Here is a 6,308-nt window from a genome sequence, read left to right as displayed (position 1 = left end):
ATATGGATTCGATATAATGTTGTCAAAGCCTTTTTGAGCCACTGAAAACGTCGATCCACGGGAGAGTATTTGCCGCAATACTATCTAGCTGATTCGAGGGGTTATCAAAGAATGTTCCAATAACAAATATCACCTGTAGGAATGGTGAGAGAGGAGTTACATTTCGCGCGTTGTTCCGATGTTAACTAGACTGTGAATAGCGTTAGTTTTAAATAGAAATTAGTGACAATCTTGATAATTTTAAAGTTGTCAATCATTTGTGGATTTAATTTCCAGAACGAAATTGTCAAAGACTAAAGATACAACAGTGATGTATCCAGTTGGAATTCTCTAGTTTATTATGAGGTAATTATAAACGTTTTCTTTCTTGGACATACATTGCGTAACACGTTGTTATATAAGTTTTGCACAATGCCGATAAATAAAAAAATAATTATAATTTTCTCGCATAGCATTTCTCCTCAACTTCGTAAAAATGTTTGCACTATTTACTTAGTTTGTCTATTCAATTCTGATTATCAATTCTTTTAATTGTTCCAGAATGTAATATTGTAATTTTGAAACGATACCACCTCAATATAAATATCCGCTGAATGTTTATTAAAATATCGTACTGTTTTAGGAAATGAATGAAAACTGTAGTAAAATTTCGTAAATGATTTGAATTAAACGGCCGTTTTTTGTATTCTTTAAGATATAATTGACAGTTCGTCATCCGTTTTATTTCGTATAAAATCACAATTGATAAAAATGCTATTAATTTTCAGAACAATCGGCATTGATGTAACATCGTTTAAAATTGAAACAGCACATTATTCTTTTGTGTACTTTTATCGAAAGAATGAGAAATGTATACATTTATTTTTATAATTACCTTTTGGCTATGTATACTAATGTGACAGCTTTAATTCTAACACAGAACTTATTTGAAAAACAAATTTGTTGGTTAACTATGTGGTGCAATCTATATGCTAGGGTGGTAAACAATAAGTGATTTAACATAATATAATTTGTATACATCATTTACCTCATTTAATGTTATGGCTATATTCACCATCTTATGCGATCAATTACACCCTACAAGTTAAGATCAATATTGAATACCATTCCAATTTCGCAGCGAGAATTTCATATCTGAACGATACTTTGGTCGAAGAATAAACTTGATGAGGTTCTTACCTCGAACAAATGCGGAAATTTAAACATAATTTGAAATGTTAAATACCGTTAATTAAAAGCTATAATTATACATCATTTTGCATAATTGTTCCTTGTACTTGCCAATGTATTAATAATGATTTAAAGAGCAACAATGTTAGACGGAAAAACATACTTCGGGACATAAGTCCTGCACTCATTTATTTATATCATTCACAAACTATTCAGAGTCTGTTCGGAAGACTTATAATGAGTTCCTTCAATTTGGCTTGAATGATTTCCAATAAACAAAAGATTAGTCGTACAATAGTTGATTAAGTTAATGTATTGCGCAATGGTATACGATATTCTTAAACGTAATGTTAATTTTATGAGAATGGTGTAATAAAAGTATATACCTGCTGACAATTAACCCCATAAAAAAGGATTGGTAATAACTAGGGATGGAAGCGAATATCCGAGTATCCTGATATCCGGATATCACGCAAGTATTCGGATACCAAAATGGGTATTTGAATATTCGTTAAGAATTAAATTTTCAATGGAATAGCTTAGCAGAGACAAAGCAATTATTATAAAACTTTTCAGATGAAATATTTCAGGTGATCAACAGTATCTGTCGCGAAGCGGGTATGTGTCACAAATCGTCTGCTAATTGGGTGTTTGCACAAGGCGTGATATTGTGTCCTTCTGCAGCACCCTGTGAAGTTCTATGACCTTGTTTACTATGACAAGTGTTGTTTTATGATCTCAGATGTGCCTAATTGACACTAATTGGCACTAGTTAATATTAAACGGATTGATCATTAATCCATGTTTAGTTTATTGATAAATAACAAAAATACACGCATGTAAATAAAGAAAAATCAGATCGTCTTTTTGTCTTCTTTTCTTTTCCGCAATTATATCCTTCATTACAAAACACCGCAGAAATTGTAGGTATTGCATTAAATCAAACAATGTAATGAAAAAAATTACAATCTACTCTCAAATAATCAAAGCGTCATTTAACATGAAACCTGCTGAAAAATAACAAACTCGATAGCACGTTGCAGTAACCAAGCAACCACCTCGGCCGAAGTGACTATCAAATTCGCGAGGTGTGTATGTGGAATTCATCATGAGTTTTATGACGTAAAATGAGTTGTTTAGCTTTGTTTATAACATTATAAATTATTAAGACTGAGAAAGAATGAATGAAAAAGTGAAATTGCCATATGACGAATTATAAATTAAGTGGACAATTATGTCAAATAACAGAAGGTGAGTGACATATAATAGGAAATTTACTTATTATGAAATCAATTTGATACGAGTATCCGGATAGTATTCGAATACTTGATACGAATATCCGGATACCGATTGATATCCGGTTTCCATCCCTAGTAATAACCCTGTTGTTATGTCTACAAACACTTCATACCTCATGTGCATATTTCATTGCAATGGAAATTGTATTGTCTTAAACACTTAACAATAACTTTTAATAAATTGCTTAACGTGTATTCCTTTCTTCTTTGACAAAATTTCTTTCGGATTGAATTACAAGTCATAATCAAACGTTTAACGTTTATATTGTTCGACTTTCTGCGATCAGCGCTATAGTTTTGTATTTGTATTTCGGCACTTTTTATTAGGTCTAAGTCCTTGGTTTTCAGACTTCCTGAATAGTTCCACTGTGATTGGTCAAAAACTAAATGTATCGTGAACCTTTTTTAAGTGAAACATGGACATAATTAAATGATTTATTGCGAATTACCAGGTATACAACTTATTAAGCTCGTCTTGTTAAATAAGAGTCTTTTATTCTCGTGTTTTGGATTGTCTTGTTTTCCTTCATCTTTAATGTCTCGTTTTCAACGACAAGGAATAAATTTTCAATTCGGAAAAAAATAACAATATTTGAAGAGTACGATTTGCAAGATGACTTAAGGTTGGTAGCAATGAATATCGATAGCCTTATATAAAACTAACCCAATCATAGCAATTATAATCCAAGAATAAAAAAATAACGGAAATGTGAAAATGTTTATTTTACCATTGAGTATATATACAAGAACGAAATAACAACATGCTATATATACGCCCTAGCTGTCTAGTCAGCTTATCTTACATAACGTACTTTCGCAGGCGCAATGTTTTTTGCCATCTCAGCAGATGCATTAACGAGTTTGTTTTCTTGGTAGATTTCACATTATTTCCCTACGCCAAATGAAAGATAACACTCGGTAATTGTAAAGCAAAATTACATTATCTTTAAGTGTGACTGACCGTTCGAACGCAGTAACCCCTTTATTTGATATTAAATATAACTATTTCGACCAGTATGTGGTAAAACTGTAATGTTTTTTATGTAGTTTGTCTGCGTTGTTTTGTACATTGGATTTCTCAAGTTTTGATCTAGCGCCTTTAAAAAGGCAATCGTATATTGTATACTACTGGGCTTGTACCAGTTGTTTTTATTGTTTTAAAACAATTGTTTGTACTATTCAGGAATGTGTAATTTAATGACAAAACTAAAACCCGCCTTCGATGAAACATGTATTGGAGACACTGTGTGTATGTTGTGAAAGTATTACACAGTATTAAGTTTAATATAATTGAAAATGTTTAAAAAGTGAATGTCATAAGGCTTTCATTGTATTCAGAAACTCCTGTTTTTGTTAAAAGGTTTATCATGTCACATTGTAGGATTGTATAACTCACTTTAACGATAGTACTATCGAAACAAACAAATCAAAGGCTATCAACATCGTGCTTCTTTGAATGCTTGCCTAATGAACTCAGGATTAAACCATATCTTAGATTAAGTAGTACAATTAAAAGGAAATGAATCAAGAAATTTCAAATAAAACGGATTCTAACTTAATTATATGTTATCATCAAAGGACTTATGAAACGTAAGATTCATCCTGTTTTAATAAGAACATCACCTGTTTTAATTGGCTTCAAGATAATATCTATCTAAAAGTTCATTGAGTGTATACAAAAATATTTTATAGCTATCAATAGGAAACAATACATAAAACGCCCCGGCCTTTTTATGATATCAAGTTTGTACGATATTTAACAAAACATATAACATTTTAGTCAGGAATGTACTTTATTTCCTAGTAGAAACTATTTAAGAGCATAAGCGGACTTAATAAAAGAAGGTATATGATCAAACAATATATTACAGTAGGACAATATTCAGACGACCTGTTGCATGCTTACTTCATTGTACAAATCGACCGCAACGTGTTGTGATTCAAGAACCGTCCTACCATTATATGTTTTCTAAAGTTATGTTTTATACCAGTACGTGAATGTGTGTAATAGCATATCAATAAGTGTTGTTAAATGTTCGTACCGACGCTGGAATTTAGGAAAAAGGATGTTCATCATACAGTTCATATTTAATGTAGTCGGACACAATCGGATGTAAATTATATATATTTTTAGTTACAGTGAAGCGGACACCGAGACGCAATCAGTAATAATGACGCCGGTGTTAAATTTGACGTCAACATTATACCAGATGTTCATGGCAATGCAAATGGACCCAAACATGACGTCGGAGATTCTTGCTCTACCACCAGAGGATTAGGTATTTTAAAACCGTGATGTAAATTGTTTTCTAGTCTGAAAAACGAAATTCTTCAATCTTTGTATGTGTTAAGTTTCAGTCTTATTTAATACTTCAAAATCGTATTTAAAAAAAATAATGTCTCCAATATTTCTTGTTTTAGAATAATGTGTTAATTACCGTATACACAGATCAAGAACTTCAATGCAGATGGTCAACCGCATTTTATACATCTGTCTGTATTATTGAGCGGATTGTTTTTTAGTACGAATCAAGCAAATACTGATTACAATCTCCTCTTTCAGCTTCACTTCATTGAATCGCTGAACCTTAACTCAGACGTACACTCGGTAGACCTGGAGGACCAGAGAATGCTAATTCCTGAATACAGGATTAACAAAGCCATTGGCCTCTACCTTCCCCCATTTCTCCTACTGATGGGAACGTTTGGGAATGTCATGACCTTTCTTATCTTGAGAAATAAGGCCATGACAAGACAGTCTATGAACTTGTTTTTGGCAGCTCTCGCTATCGCCGACTCCATAGTTTTGTTTGTTGGCTTGTTGCGACGATGGCTAGGTGATATATTGCAAATGGATATCCAGAGTGAGTCAGACTGGCTATGTAAGACAGTCTCGGTTCTGGGTTATAGTAGCAGTCAGTTTTCTGTGTGGCAAATAATCGCAGTAACGATTGAATGCTATCTGGTGGTAAGCCATCCACTACACACTTCACGTTACTGCAACCTTACACGCGCAAAACGCATCATATGTTTAATCGCTTTGTTGATCGTGGCCATTAACTTTCATTTTTTGTTTACGGTCTCTGTGCATGAACACGAACACGGATTAAAAGAATGTGGCTCAGTTGCCGAATTCAGGTTACTAGTAACGGTTGTTTGGCCATAGATAGACGCTTCACTTTATGCGCTGTTACCATTTTTGCTCATTGTTATATTCAATACTCTCATTATTATACAAACATTGAAAGCTACGATCTGGCGTGCGGCTCAAAACGGACCGCTGATAAACACTGCAGATAAAAGAAAGGTGTTTAAAGACAATAACATAAAATTAACCGTGATGCTTTTGTCTGTGTCTTTTACATTCCTTATTACGACATTTCCGATGGCAATTGTAATGGTTTTTCACAGTGGATGGAGTAGGGATATCGAGAACGTGCCGTTAAGTGTTATAGCACAGAGACAATTGATAAGGACATCAGCTGAGATGTTGATGTTCCTGAACCATTCTGTGAACTTTTACTGACCATAGCCAACATCTTTATTGTTCGCGTGTGAAAGGCTATCACGTTCACAACAGGACCACGTGTTTTGACGAGACAAATTTATGACAATCAATTCAGGCGCGAAAACCAATCACTCAGGGACGTCTACAGATGACCTGTCTTTCAAAACAAGACCCAAAACATGAAATTCAAAACTATTCATTCGAGCAATACTTATATGAAAAACTTAAGAAAAGACAGTAGTCGAAAGTTTAAGCATAAACCCCGTTCAGAATCAACGCAAAAGACATAGAACACAAAAAAATCACAAACCAGAAACATGGAACAATAGCAC

At 33.3% G+C, this 6,308-nt stretch overlaps 1 pseudogene; it reads left to right on the top strand.

Moving 5' to 3' along the window:
- The first annotated feature begins 206 nt into the window (after window positions 1-206).
- LOC128242515 (QRFP-like peptide receptor) lies at window positions 207-6,079 on the top strand (annotated as a pseudogene).
- Window positions 6,080-6,308: the final 229 nt, after the last annotated feature.

This window comes from Mya arenaria, chromosome 8 (assembly GCF_026914265.1).
Source record: "Mya arenaria isolate MELC-2E11 chromosome 8, ASM2691426v1".
Lineage (NCBI taxonomy): Eukaryota > Metazoa > Mollusca > Bivalvia > Myida > Myidae > Mya > Mya arenaria.
The sequence above is the reverse complement of the archived record's forward strand: the minus strand, read 5'-3'. Positions and strand labels throughout refer to the sequence as shown.